Source organism: Coptis chinensis, chromosome 7, assembly GCF_015680905.1.
Source record: "Coptis chinensis isolate HL-2020 chromosome 7, ASM1568090v1, whole genome shotgun sequence".
Lineage (NCBI taxonomy): Eukaryota > Viridiplantae > Streptophyta > Magnoliopsida > Ranunculales > Ranunculaceae > Coptis > Coptis chinensis.
In genome coordinates, this window is record NC_141462.1 from 96,414,458 (window position 1) to 96,439,803 (window position 25,346).

The window sequence follows — 25,346 nt, forward strand, 5'->3', positions numbered from 1 at the left end:
TTTAATTTGTCTTGTGGGTGAAGTTGCGGGGGGTCATGGGATGAAAACCATCCTAATCCCTCCCCATATATAAAAAAGTTTAGCAAACAGCCCAAAAGATATATATATATATATATATATATATATAAAAAGAAAGAGACGGTCCTAGAAAAAGGCAAAAGCGTGAGAGAGAGAGAGATTGCAAACCAACAACTCAGAAAGAAGGAAGAAAAAAAAGAAAAATGGTCGCAGCCGCGGGTGGATCGAGCCTGTTGAGTAAGTTGGTACGGCCAGGAGGGTTCCGCCCTCAATCCACTGACATTCAAGCCGCTGTCTTGTGGGGGGTCGCTGCTGGTACCGCTGCTATTTGGATCGTCCAGGTCTCCTTTTCTCTATTTTTTTTTTTTTTTTTTAATTTCAATATTCACGTGAGGTACAATTTTTATGTTCGTCGAATCACGTGTTTTTTTTTTTAATATATATATGTTCATTAATCTCGAATCAGATCCAAATGACTCTTTTTGTTTTGATTGAAAATGACTCGAAGCAGTTTACATGGATTAATTAGTACGCTGAATTGACAAGGAGCAGAAACTTAATTACTTAACCTAGGTTTTTCCAAACATTCCACCATGGTCCTGGCTCATTCTACATAATATGCATCTTTGAGGATGCAAAACATAGTAGCATGCTTGTTCATAACCTGCCCATGCATAATACTCACCTATCAGTATATATACTGACATACAGTAGTAGTATTCACATGAATAATCTGTTGGTTTTTGGGTTTGTGATATTATATAAGCACAACCCATCTAGAGATAGCATGTAGATCCCCCCACCTCCCACTTGGGCATTGGATAATTGGTTGACTCTGATACACATAGTAAAGAACCAAACAATCCTCGCCACGAGTGGGAAACGGCCTTTCTTAATCTAGACTTTGATGAATGCTTGGATGAGTTAACAACTTTAGAACTCAGCTACTTGTTTTTGTGAAGCTAGAACCTCTTTTATGGTTAAGTATGCTGTTTTGAATGGTTGTAACATTCGTCACTATTCTACCGTAAATGGTAGTGTAGCAGTAGGAATTGTCTGCCACACACTTGTTTTTGTTCAATATTATGCACTGGCTTGTTATAATGTGCTGTCCTATATTTTAGCTCTGAACAGAGCAAGAATCCATATTACAGGGGAGACCATTGGACCGTATGAGGTTTCCCCTTGAGATGTTATTTTAAACATTTTTTCACTAAGAGTCTTTAAGTCACAATTATGAAGAGTTTTCATTACTTGATATTCTCATGTTAGGAACTTATCACGCCTGCGTTCCATCATGTGCCTAGTTTATTAGAAGTTAGCATCCTTCCTTTGCTAATTTCAGTCGTTCTTGCTTTATATGAAAATAGTTTCTTACATAACTTTCTTCTTTTACAGCCGTTTGACTGGATAAAAAAGACTTTCTTTGAGAAACCAGCAGAGGAGTGAGGAGGATGTCTGTCCCTGATAAAGCATTTCCTGATCTTCCAAGTTTTAGATGAGAAAATCATAACAAAGACTTTATTCAAATAATGAGATGTGTCGTAATTTTTCTTGTAGTTCCGTGTGGAAACCTTTACTACGGCATACGCTTTTCTGTTAACTTCAGGATATGACATTCTATATGCCTTTTTCTTCGGTTCTAGTCCGCTCTTTATTTATTTTACTTTTAGTGCAGATATGCTGAATTTTGACTTAGAGCATTCCCAATGCAAATCACTCATATTCACCTCTACGTAGGCTCAATTTCTTCTCTTTTCTACCGTTTTGGTGAAAAGCAAGGTGAGGCTGTCCAATGCAAAGGTGGCTATTATTCTCCAGACGGGATGTTTGATTCTGTCTGAATGTAAAAATCGAAAAAACGCGTCGGACGGAATGAAACATCACGCGAGACTGAATGAAACATTCCGTCCAAATTTTTTTTAAAAAACACACTAGTTGTAATAATATATTTCGTCCGAAGTTTTCAACTCAACTATTATCTCTGTCGCAAGTTTCACTCTCGTTTGATTTAGTGAATAAGTCACCCCCATAGTCACTCTTGCATTGAGCAAGAGTTTTTTAGCATTTGGAGGTGAAAATTTTCAATTTCCCTTATATTGACTTGTATTGGGAATGCTCTTAAAAGATCGAGTTAATTATTTCTAGCAAGTGTTGCAACCGAAAGGGAATTCCCTTCGGATTGACTGCTCTGACATGAATCTAGAGCTGTATGCTCCGGGTTTCCTTTGTAAATGGGACATTTTAAGTGTTGAAGCCTACTGAATGAGTTCAAAACATTAGATGGCAAATCAAAAATGGTTGACCGTGTTTTTTTTATCTAGTTTGGAAGGGGGTAATACTAGTTCACCCTAAGCTATTCGGTGTTGGCGCAAAAAGAGAAATCAAACTGTCAAGATAAATTATCCCAAAGCTTTTCTATAAAGTATGATGTTCAGTTCCATGGAAGGTGAATTAAACAGACTGAAAACAGGATAATGTTCTTTTAAACTCCAGAATTAAGCCGGAGGCACCTAAGTAAAAACAAATCGAACTTCTCCAATGCAATATCTGCACCGTAATGGAGTTTCTCATTTTATCAGTGTGGACTGTGGAGGAATTGTATGCATGTTCAGCAAATAACAAATAGTGTTCGTCTCGAGTTATTTCCTCTTCCATGGCGCCACTAGACAGGACTGGTTACCCAGCACTTCCTTATCAAGTGCATTCTTCTATAGATCCACCAATGTTGACTTACTACCACCTGATTATATTGAAATATCCAACCATATTCAAAGAGTATGCCAGTATATGATCAAGTTCTATGAATTCAACTTTTCAAACTTTAGAAATGTTTAATGCTCCAAGAGTAACCAAATGATTGGTGTTAGTTGAAAATAGTTATATAATATGTACTAAGAAAGCATGCATGTACCTATTTAAGTCTTTAAAAATCACACAAGGGATATCACATTAGATATAAACGACCGCTTTAAAGATCTTTGTGGAGACTATCTTGGCCTACAGTACTATACTAACATAAAAGGAAACGGAGGAGAAAAGGGTCAGAGGCTGGGCTGCAAGAGATTCATCTGAAATTCTATCTCCATACTCATTTACTATCAAGTAGGCTTGCATCCACCACCCTGTGCATATATTTCTCTTTCTTCTTTTGACGTCCATCTGTGAAATCAGGAAAACAGGACATGAGGCTGTAACTTTCAAGGCTCTTTATTGTGGTATAGATCACACTGATCTTCATCAGATGAGGAATGAGATTCACATGACCAATTACCCCTTGCTCCCAGGGTAAGCATTTCTCCCATCACCAAACTATGAGAGAAAAATAATATTTCATACTTTCAGTGATTAATGTAAAGGAGCGTTTTTCCCTTAAATATACAGGAGGAAGAAGAAAGGGATTGGATTTGGGAAAGACCGAGTTCGCTAAGTAGCGAAGCTGCCTACACGATCTTCTCTTGATTCCGGGGAGAGAAGAAATCGTCCGGCGTAGTTCATGTAGGTGGTATTTATAGACACAAGAGGGTGTTGATCTTTGAGACACGCGTACTCCCTTGTACATATGTAGGGGTGGAGATTACTTAATGAGTGTTAGGTTGGTTTCGGTAGGAAGGCGGTGATCATTGGGAGTGGGTGTAGTAGTTCATAATTCCCGATGGTGGAAGTACGTGATATGGCTTTGGTAATGATTACCCTTGATTAAGGGAAATGTCTTTATCCGAAGCGTTCCCCTCTAGGTCGTTCAGTCTTCTTGGAACGTTCTTGAGCGAGCTGGAGTGTACCACCTACATAAAGCGAGCTGCTCGCGAGTCGATATTGGAGGACGATGTCCTTATTGCGCAGCAATCTCTACTTATGCTTAATGCGTGTTTAATATTCTTTAATGAGGATATTACTCCCTTACACAGCCCCCTCTTAGTAGATTGTGTTGTTCATGGAAGCGATCTGTTGAGAGAAAACAACCATACGTGTTGAGCATGAGTGGACGAGCGGCTGGTGTAAGTTGAGTAATTGGCACGCTGTAACGTTCGACTTGGGTTGCATGACGATTCGGTTGGAAAACAAAAGTTGTCTCGTGACTGGCATGCGACCGAATCATAGCAATTGGTAGAGAAACGTGTCACCGCATTTTCCGGAATCGTGAAAAGACAGTTCCTTGAGCCACGTATGTGGGCTAGGCCGTAGGTTGTAATCATAACTCCTTGGTAACTGAACGGGCGGTTGCACAAAAAATCAAATTTGGGACAACCGCAAAGTTATTTTTGTTTTCGTCTTCAGCAAAAACTGCAAGCTAGGGTTTCTCAGGTGAGTGTTTCTGCTGCTGCTATCTTTGTGTTTTTCATTTTCTTTCATCTTAGTCAAGCGTTGTGTGTTTAGTAGATAGGTTGGTGTTAGGCTTTATTATTTAAGTTTGGGTAGTCGGTAAGAAGAAAACGTAAAAATGTCTGATTTTGACGATACTCGATCTGAAGAGGTTCGAGAGGTCTCTTTAAGCTATGGTGAGTATGAGGATGATAAGGAAGAGTCAATGAGTCTTGGTAATCAATTTGAGCATGGTGAGAAAGTTAAGGGAGATGAGGGTAATGTTCGATCTGGCTCTGTTGGTGCTGTGGCTAGCACGTCAGGTCGTAGTGAGAGGTCGTCTTCAAGTGGGTTGCCCCCTAGGACGGTGGATCATCGTGCAGTGAGTGCATTCCCCGAACTGAAGGCAGCTTATGGAATAAACGTACCGGACCTGGAGATATACGAACCGAGGTCGAGTGAAAATGTGTAGAGTGAAGAATACAATCCGTCGAATGGTGGGGTAATTAACTGTTCTCGAAGCTGGTTTGCGACTTTCTAGCTCATTGTTGGAAGTCCCCTTGTCAGTTTGTTGGTAACACCTGACGGCTGTTCAAGGTGTTCGACCTGCTGAATGCAAGTGGCGAGTACCACATAGGGGTGTCTGATATTACTGAGCACTTCGTTGTAAGACGAATTGGTAATTTCAACTTTAGCCTGCAAACTATGACCACACGTTCTAGTGTGATCGATGGTGTGAGCAACGAGGCATGGACTAAGAGGCCGTTGCTGCTAGTTGGCAACTACTGTGCTAGCGGGTGTAGGTTGCAAACTAGGATTTGCAATATCTCCGGTGGGTGGGAGTGTCTTGTACATGTCATTTTAATGAGTGAGTTGTTGCTATTCTAACTGATCTGTGTCAAGACACGAACTGATCGTGGGGTTCGCGCGGTTGAGTCGAGTGCAGAAGCAAGCGAAGCTACCTAAAGTTGCTCATTTCTTTGTATAGAAAGGGGGTCCAGCGATCCAGGAGAAAAGAAGAATTCAGAAGGATCGAGCTTGAGGTCAAGCTAGGAGGGAAGTGATGGAGAAGCGCGCAAGTGACTTGGTAACCAGGGAGGATAGAAACTGGGGTCGCGTTAGCTCTAGGCGACCCTTAGGAGGTGCTGGTGCCTCAGGTGCAGGTGGGTCAAGTTGGCGACCTGAGGGTGGGTCGATTGATGCTCCTGTAGAGCTGGAGACGGTGGTTTTCAACCCTCGTGTAAGGAGCAGGTCGTCGAAGAGGAAAACTGATGTGTCTGAGCAAGACGCTGTAAGGGTAGCTAAAGCTGCGAGGTATGCTTTGGGGGAGAGTTCCAGCACTGGGGGTGGTTCTGGTGGTGGTTGAATTGGTGGGACTACCACTCGCAAAACTCGGGCGAGACCGGAGCAGGTTCTGGACCTGGCTACTTTTAGAGTTAGGCCGAGCTCGTCTCCGGTGGTGTGAGAGCCTAGTCTGCCAGCGAAGGTGAAGAGTTCTCGTAAGGCGAGTGGGAAATCAATTATGGCTGCTGAGGACTTGGAGACCCAACTGGTGTATTTAGACGACAATGGGGTGTAGCATACTGTGAAGCGGACTGATTGCAGCTTCAGGTCAAGTAAGGTAGCGGCCTGTCTGCTTGATCATATAGCTTTGGATGGCAACCGTAAGGAGCTGGATGAGAGGGGGTTGGAGGACAACTTAAAACGGATGAAAATCGCTCAATGTCTGGTACGTGGGGTTGTCCTGCTTTAACCTATTTGCTTGCTTAGTAAACTCGTTGTGAACTGATTATTAGCATATGTGTGCGTCTGTAGCTTGTGAGTGGATTTCAGAAGCTGAAGGAGATTGCCCAGTTCTCTGAGATAGATAGGGAAACTGTGGTGAAGCTGACTGAGGAACTAAAGAATGTTCAGGATGCTGCTAAGATGGAACACGAGGAGCTTGAAGACCTGAAGAAAACGCACCAAGCAAGCACCGCAAAGATGCCGGGCGGATACCGAGACGGAAGATCCGGGTTTGAAAACTACAGAGTTTGAAGAGAACGTTAATGCAAATGATCGGAAATTGGTAAGCTGAATGAGTAAGCTCTGCACTGCAAGGGAGTTGCTCAAGACGCTACTAAAGCTTATGACGAGATGGACGCTGACTTTGTTGATCCGAAGTCGACTATAAAGCTTTGAAAGAGGAGCATGGACGCTATACTCTTCGTCCTCCAGTGGTACCGGTATAGGGAGATACCAGTGGTGCTCTTACTTCTTCCATCGCTGCTCTGGAGATTGTTGTGCCTCGCGACCTAAGCCGCCAAGCGTCGATGTTCTTATGAGTCTAAATCTGGACGGTGTGTCCATAGTAGTTGAGGGAAAGAAGTCGAAGTTGACGACTTCACCGGTGGCCGGAGGTTTGGCCGCTATGCCCGAACTAGCGAAGTTGTGATGTAAGGTTGGTAAGTTTAATGGTTGTTAGTCAGGATACAATAGAACCGGGTTTCCGGTAACCCGGCGCTTCGCTTTTTCTTATTTCGTTTGTGAATACCGGATAACCATGCGATGATGAATGTTGGTTAACCGAAATGGATTTTCCGAAAGTAGACTCGCCGGCTTCTCGGCGCCATGTGAATCGTGGTTTGGCCCCGCCTTGGCAGATCGCCTTTTGTTATATGCTATGCTTATCTCTTGTTTCATTGCTTTGTAAGATTCTTGTATTGGTTAAACATATGAATGGAGATATCGCTATATCTGTATAGCTGTGTAGACGCTTCCGAGTGACCATAGTTGACTTTAAGTAACCTGTGATCGTAGGACGTAGGTCGATATCACCGTTCTGTAGAAGTGAAACAGTTCTGCACGTGCATGCCACGTGTAGGCAAGTGAGCGGTTAGATGTGTGCAATGATGGCTGCCAGGTGGCCTAACGTGTGGCGTCTTGATGTAATTATGATGTGCCTAGGGAAGATACGTTATTACACCATAAGTAACATCATTCGTAGGAGAGCAAAGGCATTTGCTCCCCTTTGCTCTCTCCTCAAGCATCTTTTTCTTCGCCCCAACCCGTCTTCACGGCCATCTTCTTCGTTGCTTCTTCAGGTAGGTCTGTCTTCCTTATTTAGGTATCCCATTTGAACAAAGATTGTTGTTTTGGTTGGTAACTCGCGTATTGTCATTCTCGCTCGTAGGTTACACTATGTAAGAGGAGAAGGAAGTTTGAGGGAGACTTCACCTCTGATAATGGAGGAAATAGAATTCCATCCCCACGTGCATGGTGATCGGGGCAAGAGGAAAGCTGTTGTGGTGGAAGCCAAAGGGAACAAGCGACCTAAAAGGTCAGGTCGTTGGGCTGGTGGCGTTGTATTCAGGTCGCCTCGACGAGTCGATGATACCGATCGACATGCTGAGGAGCGTAGCAACTTGGGGCAAGGTCACCACGTCGCTGGTGAGAGTTCGTCTCCACATCACGGTGACGTGGGGAGCGAGTTCTACTACATGGGGAAGACGGGGAAGAAGCGTGCGGTGAAACGTTCTGACTGCAACTTCCACTCGGCACCCATAGCGACCAGTCTGATGAAGGGGATCGTGTTGGACGGTGACAAAGCTGAGGTAGAGGATGAAGATATGGACACGCTATTGGGTACCATGGACATGGCTGCTTGTTTGGTGAGTACTTATGCGTGATGTTTTTGTTTCTGTTACTTAGGCAGTTTTGACGTTAACATTGTACTTGCAGTTTTTTGCAGGGTACGACAAGTTGAAGAACGCCAGGCAAATACAAATATCGACACTAATCCGCACGTCGAACTAGGATGTATGCGAGCTGCGTGGGGAGCCGACAAGAAGAAATTGGAGGTGATGACCAAGAAGTGTGAGGATGTTTTCCGACGAAATGCCGTGTTGGCTATCGCTATGACCGATTTGGTGCGGGGAGCCGGCTAAAGTGATCGAAAGTATACCAAACAATGCCAGAGGGTGGCGCACAAGGCGCAAGAGGCGTATACCATGGCCTGTGTCCAATACGCTGAGCTGGATAAGAAATATCACCATCTGAAGAAGGTGAATGATGGCAAAGGACAGGGTTCGGGTATGCGTGTGGTGCTAAGATCTGCCAGGCACACTCCTTCGACTAGCGCTGCCCCGAAAGATAAGCATGTTGTGGCTGATTCTTGATTGTGATGTATCTTCTTGTCTTTGTCAGTTATGGGAATTTTAGAAATATTTTGTAAGTTCACCTCTCTTATATGATAGTTAACAATAAAGCTGTGTCTTCAGGCTAGCCTGAGAAGTTCGCCATTTTGATACTGAGAACTGGTTTCCACGAGAGTGGCAGTTCGATGTTTTGTGAACATGTTAGAAGTATCGATCTAGATTTCCTGGGTAGACCCAGCAGATCGGTAAATTAATGTCTTGGCGTTGGCTGAGTATTCCCCTTGACTGTGTATGGAATGCATGTTTCCGCTTGAATGTTTATAGCTAGCATCTTGTTTATAATGCGTATGGGATGAAATGTCCAAGGAACCTGTGGTTTATCTTAAGGAAGCGTTATGCTTGTAGTCACCATTTTCTTTTTTCGTGGTTTGTTGTCTCCGCGTGAGGCTCATTGGGAGTACTCTCGCCGAAATGAAGCTTAATATTAAGGATTTCTCACTAGGTGAGTTGGTAAAGCGTTAGGGCCTAAAGTCGGAGATAGCGCTCGCCCGTGAGACGCGATGTTGGCTTAAGAAAGCGTGTTGCTCACTGAGAGCGTTCTCACTGAGTCGATCCTAGAAGTATAGGTCCTTGACTAGCGAGACTCGGAGAGGCTGTGGAGCCTGTAAGCTCTTAAGAGCCTTCTGCTCAGGGAGAGTGTGTGGGATTATGAAAGCGTATTGCTCACTGAGAGCGTTCTCGCTGAGTCGATCCTAGAAGTATAGGTCCTCGACTAGTGAGACTCGGAGAGGCTGTGGGGCCTGTGAGCTCTTGAGGGCGTTCTGCTCATGGAGAGCATGTGGGCTTATGAAAGCGTGTTGCTCACTGAAAGCGTTCTCGCTGAGTCGATCCTAGAAGTATAGGTCCTCAACTAGCGAGACTCGGAGAGGCTGTGGAGCCTGTGATGAGCTCTTGAGGGCGTTTTGCTCACGGAGAGCGTGTGTGCTTATGAAAGCGTGTTGCTCACTGAGAGCGTTCTCGCTGAGTCGATCCTAGAAGTATAGGTCCTCGACTAGCGAGACTTCGGAGAGGCCGGGAGCCCGTGGAGCTCTTGAGAGCCGCTCCACGAGAGAGCATGGGCTTATGAAAGCGTATTGTGAGATTCGCCATTGCGAGTAAATGGAGTGAATTGTAATAATAAACAAAAGTAGATTAACTTTGAATTTACGGTAAGAGAAAAGATGGGGTATACGACAATGTAATTTTATTGATAAAACTTATTCAACAAAAAAGTATTCCAAGGTCGTGGTAATAATTTCCCTTCGAAGTTTTTGATCCAATATGCTCCGTTGCCTACAACGTGTTCCACTATGTATGGGCCTTCCCAAGTTGGTGCTAATTTGGAGTCATCCCGAGTCTTTTTCAAAACTAGATCACTAGGTTGAAAAGATCAAGGATGCACTCGCTTTGTTAATAGGACTTCTTCGTAATTTGCCGATAGGGCCTTTACTCGATAATGGCTATGTCACCCGTTCTTCTAGCAGATCGACCTCTCGTGCTAAAACGGAATCATTGTCTCCAGACTCGACAAGTTCTGACCGAGTAGTGGTGACTGTCAGCTCGGTTAGAATAACGGCTTCTGTGCCGTAACACAAGGAGAATGGCGATTACCAGACTTGGCGCTGAAGTGCGCGTGAGCTCACAAAATGTTTTCTAGCTGATTTGGCCATTGGCTTTTGGTCTTCTCAATCTTTTTCTTCAAATTTTCTAAGATTGCTTTGTTGCTAGCCTCAGCTTGACCATTACTTTGTGTGTACTGGGGAGTAGAAAATACATGAACTATCTTCCACTTGGCCAGAAATTCTTTGACCGTTTTGCCCTTGAACTGTGAGTCATTGTCTATCACCAGTGTGTGCGGCAAACCAAATCTAGTGATGATATGAGTCCAGATGAAGTTTCTGACATGTGATTCTTTGACATTTGCGAGTGGAATAGCTTCGACCCATTTAGTGAAATAGTCAGTTGTAGCTAAGACGAAATGGAATCTAGTACTTTTCTGTGGGATGAATGGTCCCATGATGTCCATGCCCCACATATGAAATGGCCAAGGGCTCGCGATGCTAATCAACTCTCGAGCTGGTTGTATGATGTTGTGGCCAAAGGTCTGGCATTTGACGCACTTGAGTACATATGCTTTAGCGTCGATCTGCATGCGAGGCCAAAAGTATCCCTGGGAGATCGCTTTGTGAGCCAAAGAGCGACCTCCCGCATGGTTTCCACACTCTCCTTCATGAATCTCAGCGAAAATCAGTTGGCCTTGTTCTGGGTTTACGCACCTCAAGTGAGGGCCGCCAGCGGATTTTCTGAATAACTTGTTATTGAAGCACGCAAAGAACGGGCGCCAGCTTGATATGGGATTTGCTTGGCCTTGGGGACGCGGCATGCGGGAGCATGCCGTGTTGGATGTATTCAATGATGGGCTGCATCCATGTTTGGCTCATCTGATTGGCAAAGAGCGGGCATAGGGGTGCAACTACTTCAATGAGTAATTGTCTAGGGGTGCAACTCGGTGTTTGAGTGGCCAAATAAGCTAAACTGTCTGCGTGACGGTTCTCGTCGCGCAGGAAGTGGTGTATCGTGACCTTTTTGAAAGAAGGAAGTAACTGATTAACAACTTGAAGGTATTTAGCAAGGTTACCTTCATGGGTAGTGTACTATTTTGCAATCTGACGAACAACCCAGTTGCGAGTCACTAAAGACCTGAAGCTCCTTGACACCGAAGCCGCACGCCATCTTGAAGTCCCATTATTAACGCCAGATTCGGCTTCATTGTTAGAGGTCGCTGGGTCAATGCTAACCGATTTCGACCATGGCTCCCTCGGGGATGCTAAAGGCACGCGCCGATCCCACTTCCTCCAGGGTTACTAGAACCGTCGACAAAAAGAGACCATATTGATTTGGTGGCTTCCTTTGTGGGAACGACCTCTGCTTCAATTCTGGTTCCCAATTTGGGTCATCGACAGGGAAATCTGCTAGGAAATCAGCCACGACCTGTCCTTTCTGTGAAGTGCGAGGGACGAACTTCATGTGGTGCTCTCTGAGCTCTTCGGCCCATACTGCCATGATAGTTGTCTTGTTTTCTTTGTGAAGAATTTTCTTCAAAGGTAGATCGGTGAGAATCTTGATTGGATGTGCTTGAAAATAGGGCCCCGAATTTTCTTGCCGAGTATAACAATGTGAGTAATTGCTTTTCAATGTATGAATAATTCTTCTCAGCTGGAGTGAGCGTTTTACTTGTAAAGTAGATCAGCTTCTCGGAGTTGTTTTCTTCTTTGAAAAGAATCGAGCTAATGGCAAAGTCTGATACCACCAAATATAGCCCCAGCATTTCGCCATCCTTAGGCTTGGCCAGGACGGGGGGTGTAGTCAAGTACTTTTTGAAGGTGGAGAACGTTTGGTGGCATTGATCGTTCCACGAAAACTGCTCACCCTTTTTGAGAAGTTGCAAGAAAGGTCGACACTTGTCTGATGCCCTTGATATAAATCGGTTAAGTGTCGCGACCATTCCAGACAACTTCTGGATTTGCTTCTTTGTCTGGGGATCAGGCATGTCCAAGAACGCTCGGATTTGGTCTGGATTAGCTTCGATCCCTCTTTGTGATAGTATCCAAGGAACTTCCCAGAGGACGCTCCAAAGAGACACTTATCAGGATTAAGCTTCATTCGAGTTTGCCGCAACCTAGAGAACGCTTTCTCGAGATGAGTGAGGTGGTCTTTCGCTTTCTTGCTTTTGACGATCATGTCGTCAATGTAGACTTCAATGGTATCACCTAACATGTCCTGGAACATGTCGGACGAGATCGCCGGGTACGCTTGCTCCAACGTTCTTAAGTTCGAAGGGGAGGACATTGTAACAATAGATTCCTTTGTTCGCGATGAATGATGTTTTTCTTGATCCTCTTCACCGAGTGGGATTTGGTTGTATCCATCGTGCGCGTCCATTTAAGAGGAGCTCATGGCCACACATCCGATCGACAAGTCGGTTTATGCGAGGTAGGGGAAAGCTATCCTTTGGCGTTTCCTTATTAACGCTCGCGGAAGTCGATACAAAGACAAACCGTGGTCGTTCTTTTTTGAACTAGCGATGATGTTAGCGATCCAAATGGATAGTCTACTTTTCTAATGAACCCGACTTGCTTAAGTTTTTCGACTTCATCATTGATGGCTTTCTGGAATCGCAGGGAGAGTCGTCTAGGTCGTTGGCGAACTGGTCTGGCATTAGGGTTCACATTTAGTCTATGACACGCAACATTAGGATCTATTCCAGGCACATCGACATACGACCAAGCGAAAACATCTTTATTCATGGCCAAAAAGTTTACAAGTTGGGCCTTGAGTGTGGGGTCAAGGTTAGCCCCTACATATACGAACTTGGGATCATCTTAGGTTCCTAGGTTCACTCACACTTTGTCGGCCTGTTGAGATGCTGTCTTTGGTACGGATGCTTCCTCAGATGGGGATACTATATCGATCTGAAGGAGAGTGGAATTGGTTGCACGAGCTGGAGCAATATATGTGGCGACGACAACAGGGGCTGGAATGGCCTCTGTGGTTATGACAACAGATTCTGAAGTGACCTTCGAGATTGATATTTGTTGCGCGACACATGACGGCGCGACTTCTGATGTGCTAATTGGTGGAACGACAACAGCGGATGTGACTTCTGGGGTCTTGCCCGCTGGATTGACAACAACTGATACAACTTCTCGGATCCGACCTGGTGGAGCGACAATGACTGGATTAACTTCTGGAGTCGAAACAGACGACTGAACCTTCTTGTTGGAGCCCCCAAATATTGCCGCTTTTGATTCTTTGGCTCGACCTCGAAAAACCGTGTCTTTGGCCATTGTATAACTGGTGGGTTCGTTCCTTGTGTGAGTATGCAGGTCAGTGGTCTTGTTTGCAGAAAAGATTTGATTACAATGATAAGCTTCAAGTTGATTGCTTCGAAGCTCCATCATGCCTCTTGGTCTTGGGAAGCAGAGAACGGAAGCAGAGAACTTGATGCAGTGTGGATGGTATAGCTTGTATTTGGTGAATCCAGCGCCGCCCTAGGATAGCATTATAGGACGACTTGATGTCTAGAACGCTGAAGCGTGTATTGAAGCTGACTTTGTCCTCTCTAGATCCCACTGACACTGGGAGTATGATATCGCTGATTAGGTCGGCCCTGGAGCCATTAAACCCATAAAGAGAAGCGATCAGATCTATAAAGACTGACTTAGGTAAGTTCATTTCTTGAATTTTATGATAGAACAGATGTCGCATCTAACCGCCGGGTCTATCAGACGCCGCGACCGCCGGTCGGCTGATCTTGACATGGACAACAAGTACATCGTTGTGTGGAGGCAAACCTTGTTGAGGTCGGCCTCGTAAACGTAATATCCCCCGTGTTTCGACTGAACTTCGCAGAGATGCGTGTGACGCTTTGTGAAGAAAAAAATGATAAACTTCTTGAAGGGCTACACCGACCGCGCTGCGTTTCTCTCTAGAAGATGTCACAAAATCATCCGGGAAAGTGATCATATGAATAGTTAAAGGCGTTGTCGCGATCCGATGAATGCCGCCGGCGCTTCATGGCGAAGAATCGCCACGCCTGGGGGCCCTCTCTGCGAAGCGAAGCTTGAACCTTGTGATGATTTTGGCTAGGTGGGGATCTACTGCGCACTCGGCGAGCCATGAGTTTATGGCGCAAGTCGCTATCGGTTATATTAGTATATTATTTGATATGCCCTACTTCTATGAGATCTTGGAGGTAGTGCTTTAGCCCCCAGCATGCATCAGTACGGTTTGTCAGGTCGGTCCACTGGTTGTCGCACATCAGGTCGGAAATATGAAGCTCGTTTGATCTTTTCTAATATATAACCGGGCGAAGCGTGAGAACGGTGAGCTTCGCGGTTGTTATTCATTCTATTACCCGGCTTCCTTTTCTTGCCGCCGTAACTTTTTGGAGATCGGGGGTCATCCGATATTGTTGCAACCTCTTCTTCTTCCTCGGTAGGCCTTAACGCCGTGACCTTCTTGCAACTTTATATACTTGTCGACTTCGGCGCATGCATTTCGATAAAAGTCTCGGGGCGCTCTTTCATCAGCGATGATCCGGGCGAAAGTGTCGTGTTTAGCATTACCGGCAAACGTTGTAGAATGCCAAGGTGGCGAAAGACTCTTTCAATCCTGCTTCCATACATAGTAGTTCGGCTTTGAACTGACCTAAAAATTCACGAATTGTTTCGTCTTCGCCAAGTGAGAGCTGGAACAGCGAGTCCATATCAACTTTCTTACATCTGTTATGCACATGCTGGCTAGCAAATGAATTGGTAAGTTGCTCGAAGGTCTTTATCGAGTCTGGCTCGAGTGAGAAGAACCAATCGAGTGCTCCATCTTTGAGACTGGCAGGGAACAAGCAACAGTGGAGATGATCGAACTCTGGTGCACTATATAATGCCAAGCTTTGGATATAACGAGCCACATGTTGCCCAGGGCATGTGCTGCCGTCGTACATCGGAAAATGTGGTTGAACGAAATCCTGAGGAGAGGGTTTATTTAGTACCTCTGTGGTGAATAGCGATGCACGGTACGTCTTGAGCATTTTCTGGACGATCTGGGTTGCGTCTTTTCTCACTGCGCTTTGACCAATTCTTTGCGATAGTTCGTTAATTTGTTGATTAACTTCATTGATGTCGTTCTCAACAACGTTCCCAGCTAGTTGTTGTTGTGCGTCCACTTGTGAACGAAGAGCAGCATTTTCCTGCCGGAGCAAGGAAATGCTCTCATTGGTCAAACCTAGCAGGTTCGCGAGGCTTTAAACTTGAGCTTCGAGGCTTGCCATGCTTCGTGGGCTTGAGAATTTTCGTTTTTGAGTTTTGATTTGTGTGAAATTAGTATCTCAATTAATCGAGACCACAGACGACGCCAATGTAAAGGAGCGTTTTTCCCTTACATATACGGGAGGAAGAAGAAAGGGATTGGATTTGGAAAAGACCGAGTTCGCTAAGTAGCGAGCTGCCTACGTATCTTCTCTTGATTCTGGGGGAGAGAAGAATCAGGTCTAACGTAGTTCATGTAGGTGGTATTTATAGACACAAGAGGGTGTTGATCTTTGAGACACGTGTACTCCCTTGTACATATGTAGGGTGGAGATTACGAATGAGTGTTAGGTTGGTTCTGGTAAGAAGGCGGTGATCATTGGGAGTGGGTGCAGTAGTTCATAATTCCCGGTAATTGGAAGTACAGATATGGCTTTGGTAATGATTACCCTTGGATTAAGGAAAATGTCTTTATCCGAAGCATTCCCCTCTAGGTCGTTCAGTCTTCTTGGAACGTTCTTGAGCGAGCTGGAGTGTACCACTTACATAAAGCGAGCTGCTCGCGAGTCGATCTTGGAGGACGATGTCCTGATTGCGCAGCGATCTCTACTTATGCTTAACGCGTGTTTAATATTCTTTAATGAGAATATTACTCCCTTACAATTAATACGTGATCCACCTATGAAATGGAGCGCATGCATCCCATTGTAAGACTACCACAGTGTGAACAAATTCATACAATGCACAATTCTCTTTAAGCTGTAGTTTCTATTGGCCAGTTAAATCTGATATATGCATGTGTATGAAACTTTATAGGCATGAGGTAGTAGGAGAAGCTTTGGAGCTCGGATCAAATGTAAGGAAATTCAAAGTAGGAAACCTGGTTGGAGTTGGATGCATGGTGGATCCTGTGGGGAGTGTTCCTCCTGCATGTCAAACATGGAGCAGTACTGCAGATGCAGAATTTTAACTTACAATGGCATCTATAAAGATGGAAATCCCACTCAAGGAGGTTTCTCTTCAGCAATGGTGGTTCATCAAAAGTATGCATAATGTTCCTCAAAAAAACAAGGAAAAAAAAATAATAAAAAAGATAATGAAAAAAAAAAAAAAAACCTTGTTGACGGTAACATGACTGAAACTAAAATTTGAAATGCAGGTTTGTGGTGAGGATACCAGACAAGCTCTCACCAGAGCAGGCAGCACCACTATTATGCGCAGGGGTGACCGCTTATGGTCCATTAAGACAATTCATTGGGTCTAATAAGATTCTCAAAGCAGGAATACTTGGTTTGGGTGGAGTTGGTCATGTAGGTGTTCAGATTGCTAAGGCCATGGGGCATCATGTGGCTGTGATAACTTAATCTGATAAGAAGAGAGTGGAGGCACTAGAGCTCTTGGGTGCTGATGATTTTCTAGAGAGCTCCAATGCAGCTGAGATGAAAGGAGCTGCAGATAGTCTAGACTACATTCTTAACACTATCCCTGCAGCTCACCCTCTTGAATCCTATCTTTCCCTTTTTAAATTTAATGGCAAGTTCCTCTGCAGTTCGACAGTGTTGATATAATTCTAGGTACTGCACGACACTTCTTCTGATGGTCTTTGTGATTATCGATCAGTTGCGTAAATAATGTTAAATGCATGTCATTTTTGTGTTACGTTGTTAATTTTTCCATTTCCTTTCTCTCTTTATTATAGGGAAGAAGTCAATCACGGGAAGCTTCATAGGCAGCATGGAGGAAACACATGAAATACTGGAATTTTGGGCAGAGAAGGGATTAAAATCCATGATAGAGATTGTGAAGCCCGAGTACATGAACGAGGCTTTTCAGAGGATGGAAAAAAACGACGTGAGGTATAGGTTCGTGCTTGATGTGGCCGGCAGCAATCTCAACTAAAGGAAGCTAGTTAGACCTCCCTACGAGAAATGGATATACCGATATCAGAATAAGTTCAATATGCATGCTTTGGTTACAATAAAGAAGACGTGACTGTTCGCAAAGAACAACTTGATCAAGGCCATACATATCTTACTAGCGTTGCTTGGCCGCCCAAGCATGGGCAGTCGAAAAACATACACCTAATTGAAAGAATTTTATCGAGATTTATCTACTACTTTTTAATGTCAACGAAGAATGTCAATTTGATCTTAGATACCTTGTATCAATATTCCGATATGAGTTAACTTTATTCCATTCCTTTTAGGTGCAAAAGGTCGCCAAGACGCCAACCCTATCTCTTAAGCTTCTCCAAGAGTCAAACCACAACCAGTTTAGACACACTTGGTGTCCAACATGCAAACCAGCGACACGAATCATGCAAATCAAATTCATCTTGAGAATGTAAAGAAAACCATATGGTTGGATGCATACTGACGAGAAATGCAATCTTTTACGCTGAATAAAAGTGGGATATCACTTCATCTCCATAGAATAAGCTGAACTGGAGCGTCCATAATAAGTAAATCACCAAATGAAAATTTCATAAAAATTCAGTGTCGATGAGATTAAGACAACGCGAATATTTAATTAAACAAGAAGAATATATTCTTATGATAATTTGTTATCTAAGAATCATGGAAATGCTTCTTGATCTTTCCCATGAAACGAACAGAGATGAACAAAGCTTATATAAGCATTCAGACCCTTGTCATCTATAACCAGATGCAAAGGTGTGAACTAATTCGCATAGGAAGAGAAGGCATGAAAAAGCATGGTTATGTAAGTAACATAACAAGGCATTGTACATTCACTCTCCCTCAAGGGCTTCTGCCTTTTCCCATTCGTACGTCCAGGGTAGAAGTTCTTGAGGGTAGAGTCAATGTGAGCTGCCTTGCTCCATTTTGTTGAACACTCCATCTACTTGCGGCACAACAAAATAAATCCAATTATGACGGTATGTGCTTCTCAATCAAATGTGTTCAACTTTTGTGTTGCTTATATTTCTCGTCATAGTTTCTGTCTGATTGTGCTTGATATGATAACACCTGCTAGACTAAGCATACCAGCGCATTGACTGATCATGTGTGCAATGAGCGGGCAGAAAACTAGAGGCAGTATAAGGCTGTGGTTAGGGATCTCACGGCATCGTAAAACCTATAATGTCAGATACCTAGGGGATAGGGCTCTCCCGTTCTAAATAATCCATATGAATGTGAAATACAAATTCCAGGCAGGGATCATTCTTTCAGCAAAAGTGCAAAACTGAATGATATATATATATATATAGGGTGACATCCTGCCGTGACATCCTATCAAAAAGTGCATTTCAACAATGAATTAGTGGCTGATATATATCTATATAATAAAACAGCTTGGTCTTTAAGCTCTTTGTGTGAAGCCTACATCGGACGGCTAACAGTTAATACAATCAGTACATCTGACGACTAACAGTATATTAATCCTCATAGATATATAAAACAGCTTGGTCTTTAAGCTCTTTGTGTGAAGCCTACATCGGACGGCTAACAGTTAATACAGTCAGTACATCTGATGGCTAACAGTATATTAATCCTCATAGATATATATATTAATCGGATGGCTAACAGTTAATACAGTACAGTATATTAATCCTCATAGATATATATATATTAATCGGACGGCTAACAGTTAATACAGTACAGTATATTAATCCTCATAGATATATATATATTAAATTATATCTCATATCTTCATTCGGATATATATCCACAGGATTATATCTCATATGATATATATCCTTAATACAGTACAGTATATTAATCCTCATAGATATATATATTAAATTATATCTCATATCTTCATTTGGATATATATCTACAGGATTATATCTCATCTATTATAATAAAACACAATGGCAAGACAAAGAGAGATCGGGATCGCATGGGGATCTGAGTTAGATTGGGGCAGATGTACGATCTAGAACATTTTGAAACTCCTATTCAATGCCATTTAAAAGTATCAATGACATTTATTAAGTGCTTTTAAGGATTGTATTAAAAAAAGTTAATCAATTACTAAAAAAATACAGCTGTATTAATAGTTATATTTAAATTTCTACACCATTTAAGAAATTTTGAAACGTCCATTTCCACCATAATACAATGGAATTTTTTTGGGTGGATGAATTGAATTGCTTTTGAAATCTAAAAGTTTTCTCTCAAACAATATATTTTGAACCCTCACTGCTCTCCATCTAATTACAATGGTCAGTTGGTGAGGTCAAGTTTAAAGCCCCAAAATTGTTCATCTCTCCCACTGCCTTCTCCAAAAATGGGTGGCCAAGATTGTATTAGGATTTAGGCCTAAGATATGATGGAGGATTCAAGTGAGATGAATGGCTTGGGCTTGGGCTTGGATAAGAGTAAAACATGTATTTTAGAAAAGAAACCCCGACGCCCAATTTTAAAGACCCGCGAACTTCTTGGGCATTTAAACTCTCTTTGTCGTAACTCCCTCTCTAATCTCTATTAACTTCTTCTTTATTGACTTGAAAACCGAAAACGCCTCTAATGGAGTCTCTTAACTCTCCCAATATAAATATAAGCCTCTACACAATCACTCTCATGTTTAGTGAGATATTCCATCTGTTCTTGATTTCCAAAAAGTTACTTGTCAGAACCATCTCATGAAAGGTCTTCAAAAGGTACGAATTGCGAAAGTATTCCCTAAATTTAAGTAGTTCAATATTATGGGATTTGATATAATTATTGTGATTTTGTTTTATTTTCGTCCAAATTTCAGAATTTCTTTGGTACATAACTCCTTCTAAATTCTAATGAGTTTCAAGATAGTACATAACTATAAATGTGAAAACTGTTTTTCGATGTACGCGTTTCCATGATTGGTCCCTTTTATATTTTTTGTTGTTCCAATTAAGTAGGAATTTCATTATTCCCTTTACCAAACAATTTCAGTTCTAATGGAGGAAAGGAGAGTTACATCATGGAAGTCCTTGGATTGTACATCGAAGATTAAATCACTGTGGCAATTTGTCACCTCTGTCCATTGCTTTTGGTATGCGTAGTGATGTTCTGGAAGAAACATAAGACTTTATGTTTGCACACGATTTTCTGGGGAACCTGGTGTACAGACAGATTTGGGTATTTTTGTTCCTACATTGCACATAACTTTTGGGCTGACATTTTAATATTTTTTTTTTGGGTGCGTATTGGTTGTGATTCATGTGATTTTTATTATTTTTGTGGTTTGTGGGCCGAATGCCAAATATTTTTTCTTCCACTCTGCCATAATTTGATGTAGCACTACGTGAGAAAGAAATATGCTAAGAGAAGTTACCTAAATAGCTAGATAGGGGAAAGATAAGAACAACAAGAAGTAAAAGAGACATAAATGTATGTTTAATTAGGAACAAAATTGGTAGAAAAAACACAAGAAATCAGTGGCCTTTTACTGAGGTTTGGTTGGAACTAGAAACTTAAGGAAAGAAAGAGTAAGGTAGAGAGAAATGAGAGATGGGCTAATTAGTTTGTGTTGAATACTAGCACTTGTGCTTTCTCTCTTCTTGATTTGCAATCATTGTGGGTTAGCACTATGGTGTCTTTGAGTCCTTCTTTTGCTTTGATTAGTATCTATTTGATGAAATTGATCTTCAATTATTTATACAGACTTTGTGCAATCTGGACTATGATTCATCCTTTTATTACATGTCTTTCTAAAATATTACATAGGGACAATTTTTCAAGCAACGACTCCGATGAAATATGCATCAATTTAGTTGCCTACTCTAACCCATTCTCTCTTTTTTTTTTATATAAAAGTATGTACTTTACTAATTGTATTTTTTCCATTTTTTTTGTCGTATTATGCTATTTATTTTAGTACAAGTGCTACATTGTGTAGAAACTATTGATAAGCTTAAGAGGTCATCCATTGTTGGTCAACTTATACTCTGGCAGAACCATACATTTGTGGACTGGATCTTAACACGTTAGGATTGAGTACAGTCAACATGTGTAGAAGGTGGACCACCTGAGGTCACACTAGAAACTTCCATGGGTCCATTCACTATCGAGTTGTACTACGAACATGCTCCAAGAACTTGTAGAAACTTCATTGAGCTATCTCGAAGAGGTTATTACGACAATGTCAAATTCCACCGCATTATTAAGGATATTGTTGTGCAAGGTGGAGATCCTACTGGTACAAGTCGCGGTGGCGAATCAATATATGGTTCGAAATTTGAAGATGAGATAAAACCCGAGTTGAAACATACTGGTGCTGGTATTCTCTCCATGGCAAATAATTTATATCCACCCAGGTTTGATATTAAATAGAGTTTTTGTTGTATTGTTTTGCCATATCAATTTTGAATATGTAGTTTGCGATTATGTTCCTATCGTTTGTCGAGGTATCTCGCTTACATCACATGAAATTTTATTAGACTGTGCATGTTTGAATTTATCTATTAAGAATATCTTTATCATCATTGTTCAAATAGTGATAGTGACGACTTATTTTACATCACTATCCATAAGCAATTATTTGATCTAGCTAAAAAAATTAGTACATGCTAATTTTCAGAGTAGTTATGAATGTTGATGGTGTAGGTGACTGAGTAGAAGACAATATGAATTGGGAATGAGTTTATAGTGTTAGCTTGAAAAGTAGCATTATCAAGGATAATAAATTCAAAACACACGTTACAAGCCCTTGCATAGTTACTAAACCACTAATTTTCTGTTTCTTTTATTTTTTCTTTTTGAAAGGACTAAACTCGGTAGATTTTTAATGTTTCGTTGGCATGAATTGGACTATATGCTTTCGTTTCTTACTGTACTTTATTTGAGTTGAAGCACGTCTTATCCCACTTCATCAGTTCTCATGGATCTCAGATTTCTTTGGGGTGAAGTGTCATACTTGCTCATTTTAAGTTACGGTTTCTTAATTATGTTTTTCTTTTTCTTTTTCTTTTTGTAGTATTTTTCTAAACTTTGGTTTTTTCTAAACAAGGTATACTACTCATGAAAAAATTACATACTATATAGCCTTTACTTTACCAAAAGATGATTTGGAAAAAAAGCAAAAGTGAAAGATGACATTAATTTTAGATGTTCCTCCTTTATTTATTGCTTTGACTTCATATATTTAGGAAAGAGCTGTGAAAGAACACAAAACACAAGAAGTTGGTTGAGTGAGCCTTAAAACAAGACAAGAAGCATTGTAAGAAAACATAGGCTTCTAGGTTTTATTTTATTCCATAGAAATGGTATGGGCATCCTATTTCTAATTTTAATTGTTCCAATCACACGTAGACTCAAAGTCTTGCAACCGGCAGTTGTTTGATCCTTACATAGACTTTATTATGTTTCATATTTATTTTTCTTTTCCAGTATGCTTAAGACTATACTTTCCATGGTTTGTCGTGTTGTTTCTACATGGGTCAGATTTTCTTAATTATATCTGTTTGCAAAATAGTATGGTTTGAACTAAAAAAACTATGCCCTTTGGGTTGCCATAGTATATAGTGGTCGCGTTTGCATACTAAATTGTGTATTCATGAGAGGCAAGTTGGTAGTTGAAAAGGTTGGCAAGCATACAAGCGATACTACCTAAGCGGAGGCGGGCAACATGAAGCATGGGGTGGTAACCTTAAAGCAATAATAGCTTAACCGGGGTGAGCAGGAAGATAATAGGAGAGGATTATTGTTGTACAAGGGATACTCAATCTCATCTCCTAATAATTGTAGTGGCCATTGTTTCATGTTTGAACCGGTTGGTCTCCGTAGGCAAATTGTTATCAAAAACACAATTTGGGGAGCCTAGAGCACCAGACATTCCCTTTCACCTGATAATATTGGATAGAAATACTCCTGTTCTTTATCTCAATATGTTATTTTCTAATATACATATAGCTTAGTGGGGTTGAGGCATTTGGGTGTCATTTATATTAGTTTGTTTATGCGGTTCATATATGGTTAAAGAATGAATTTGTTTATTCATAATATCACCAATTTTGTACTTCGTGTTTTTGTGGTTTAACATTTTTTTTGTGTGGATGTTCATTCTAAACTTTTGTTGAATCTTATACTTTCAGGTCCACATCTTTAAGAATAATAGTTTATGTATGCTTAAAGATTACAATCGCCGAAGTGTTCATGCATTGAGTCTTGACATACCGGTAATGCGGTCGAGGTTAGCACCAACCTATTATTGATGAATAGGGTTATGATCCTAAATTAATTGCAAATGTTTTGACTTTGTTTTTATACAACATGTATCTAAGAAAATGGTAGGAAGTACTTTTGTTTTCTTTGTCAGCACGTTTTCAATTTTAATTGCATTGAGGGTCATCATATAAGCATAATAGTTTACCCTGATTTAGTTAGAATTTGTTCGTGGAAGAAGTAGTGGCTAGCATGGTAGGTGTTAATGATTCTTGCTAGGGTTTTTTAAGTAGTAGAATATTATATGGACCAGAGGTATATAAGAAGCTAGCAATGGCAACATGTCTATAAAACCAATTTTTGGTTTGGGAATGATTTGTGTGTATTCATTGTAGTCACTCTTCACTATTTGAAGTCAGACTTTTTATTTTCCCTTTTTTACAGTATGTTTGTGACTTCCACAATAGTGGTTTCCAAGATAAAGGTCATTTTCTTTTCTTTATAGATTTTGAAATGGAATGAATGTTTTTTTTATCGTATATGCTAACTAATTTGTTGAAAGGATTTCATTTTTGTGTTGTTGTCGTTACTCATCCTCCATTGTTGGATTAAATGGTTTCATGAGTGGTGTCATGTAGAACCAAATTTTTCAGAAGGTAGCGTAAATAGGTTTTCACAATCCCCATACCTAATTTGGGACTAAATGTACACATTTGCATCTCTTTTTCACAATACAATAAGAATCCCTAGGACTCTTCTCAAGAAAGCCGGGAAAAAAATCTATGAATTATAGAATTCTTATGGTATTTGAAATCGATACAATTTTCGAATCAACTGGGAACAAAAAATAGTTATTGTAGTGCAGACTTTTTGAGATTTGACTAAGTTGATGGCTAGGAACAAAGACAACACTATTGTTGATGGCTAGATCTGTTTTTATAAGTACTTTCAAATAGTGGAAATTTCACTAAGCTGAGTCGACTTGATCGAGCTTAAAGTCGAGCGATGTTAAATTGCTCTTTTTCTCCCGATAATCCTAGATGAGAAATTTAGCCTCCTAAAGTCTAACATTACTCTTTTCCACAGGACTGCAACACCTAGCTAATGCATATATTGGAATGGGTATCCACCCAGTTGCATCAAACACGTCTCAATCAAGAATTCCCAAGAGAAATTAGTATAAGGTGTTTGCATTGGCTTGACAACAAGGTACCACCAACCTTATAGTCCATCGAATACAAGTGGATTGTGGAATTGATGAACCTCCCAAAATGAATTTAGAAGTATAAGTAAGAGTTGGCATTTTTTGAAAGATCATCACTGAAGCTCGACCTTATGGGTGGTTGACCCTTGAATGGGTTTAACTTAATGCATATTTGGTTAATATTGTATTGTTGTGTATTTTATTTCATCAAAGTTTTTTACTTTTATCTGTACAAAGAGTAGACACATCTTTAATGAAGTTTATTGAAGGTGATATTTGGTGGGAGTCATAGTTGTACAAGTTGCATTGCTTGCAAATTGTAAGCATTAAGTAGCTCCTTAACTATATATTGTGTCTTTGTATGCAATATATTTAATTAAAGAGGTCTATTTTGCAAAATACATATACCATTGTCAAGTTTCTAGACATATTCCATGATTTAAAAAACTATACCAATAAACATGGCCACTAGAAATGTAGATCAATTGGATATAATAACATCATTAACAATTAACTATATTTTTTTTATTAAAAAAAATCCTACTAAAGTATCTAAATAAAAATATGTACTGTGTTGACCATAAGAGCTCATATTAATATAATTAAAAATTATTCAATTAAGTCAAAAACTGCAACTACACATGTTAAAGTTGACATGTCTTATAGGAATATATGTTTTTTTTTGTGAACATTAAACAAATTATATTGAGTAATTATATATATTAACTTTGTTTTT

At 41.0% G+C, this 25,346-nt stretch overlaps 1 pseudogene; it reads left to right on the top strand.

The window, feature by feature from the left end:
• The first annotated feature begins 221 nt into the window (after nt 1-221).
• On the top strand, nt 222-17,301 carry LOC147490308 (cinnamyl alcohol dehydrogenase 1-like; annotated as a pseudogene).
• The last annotated feature ends 8,045 nt before the right edge of the window (nt 17,302-25,346 follow it).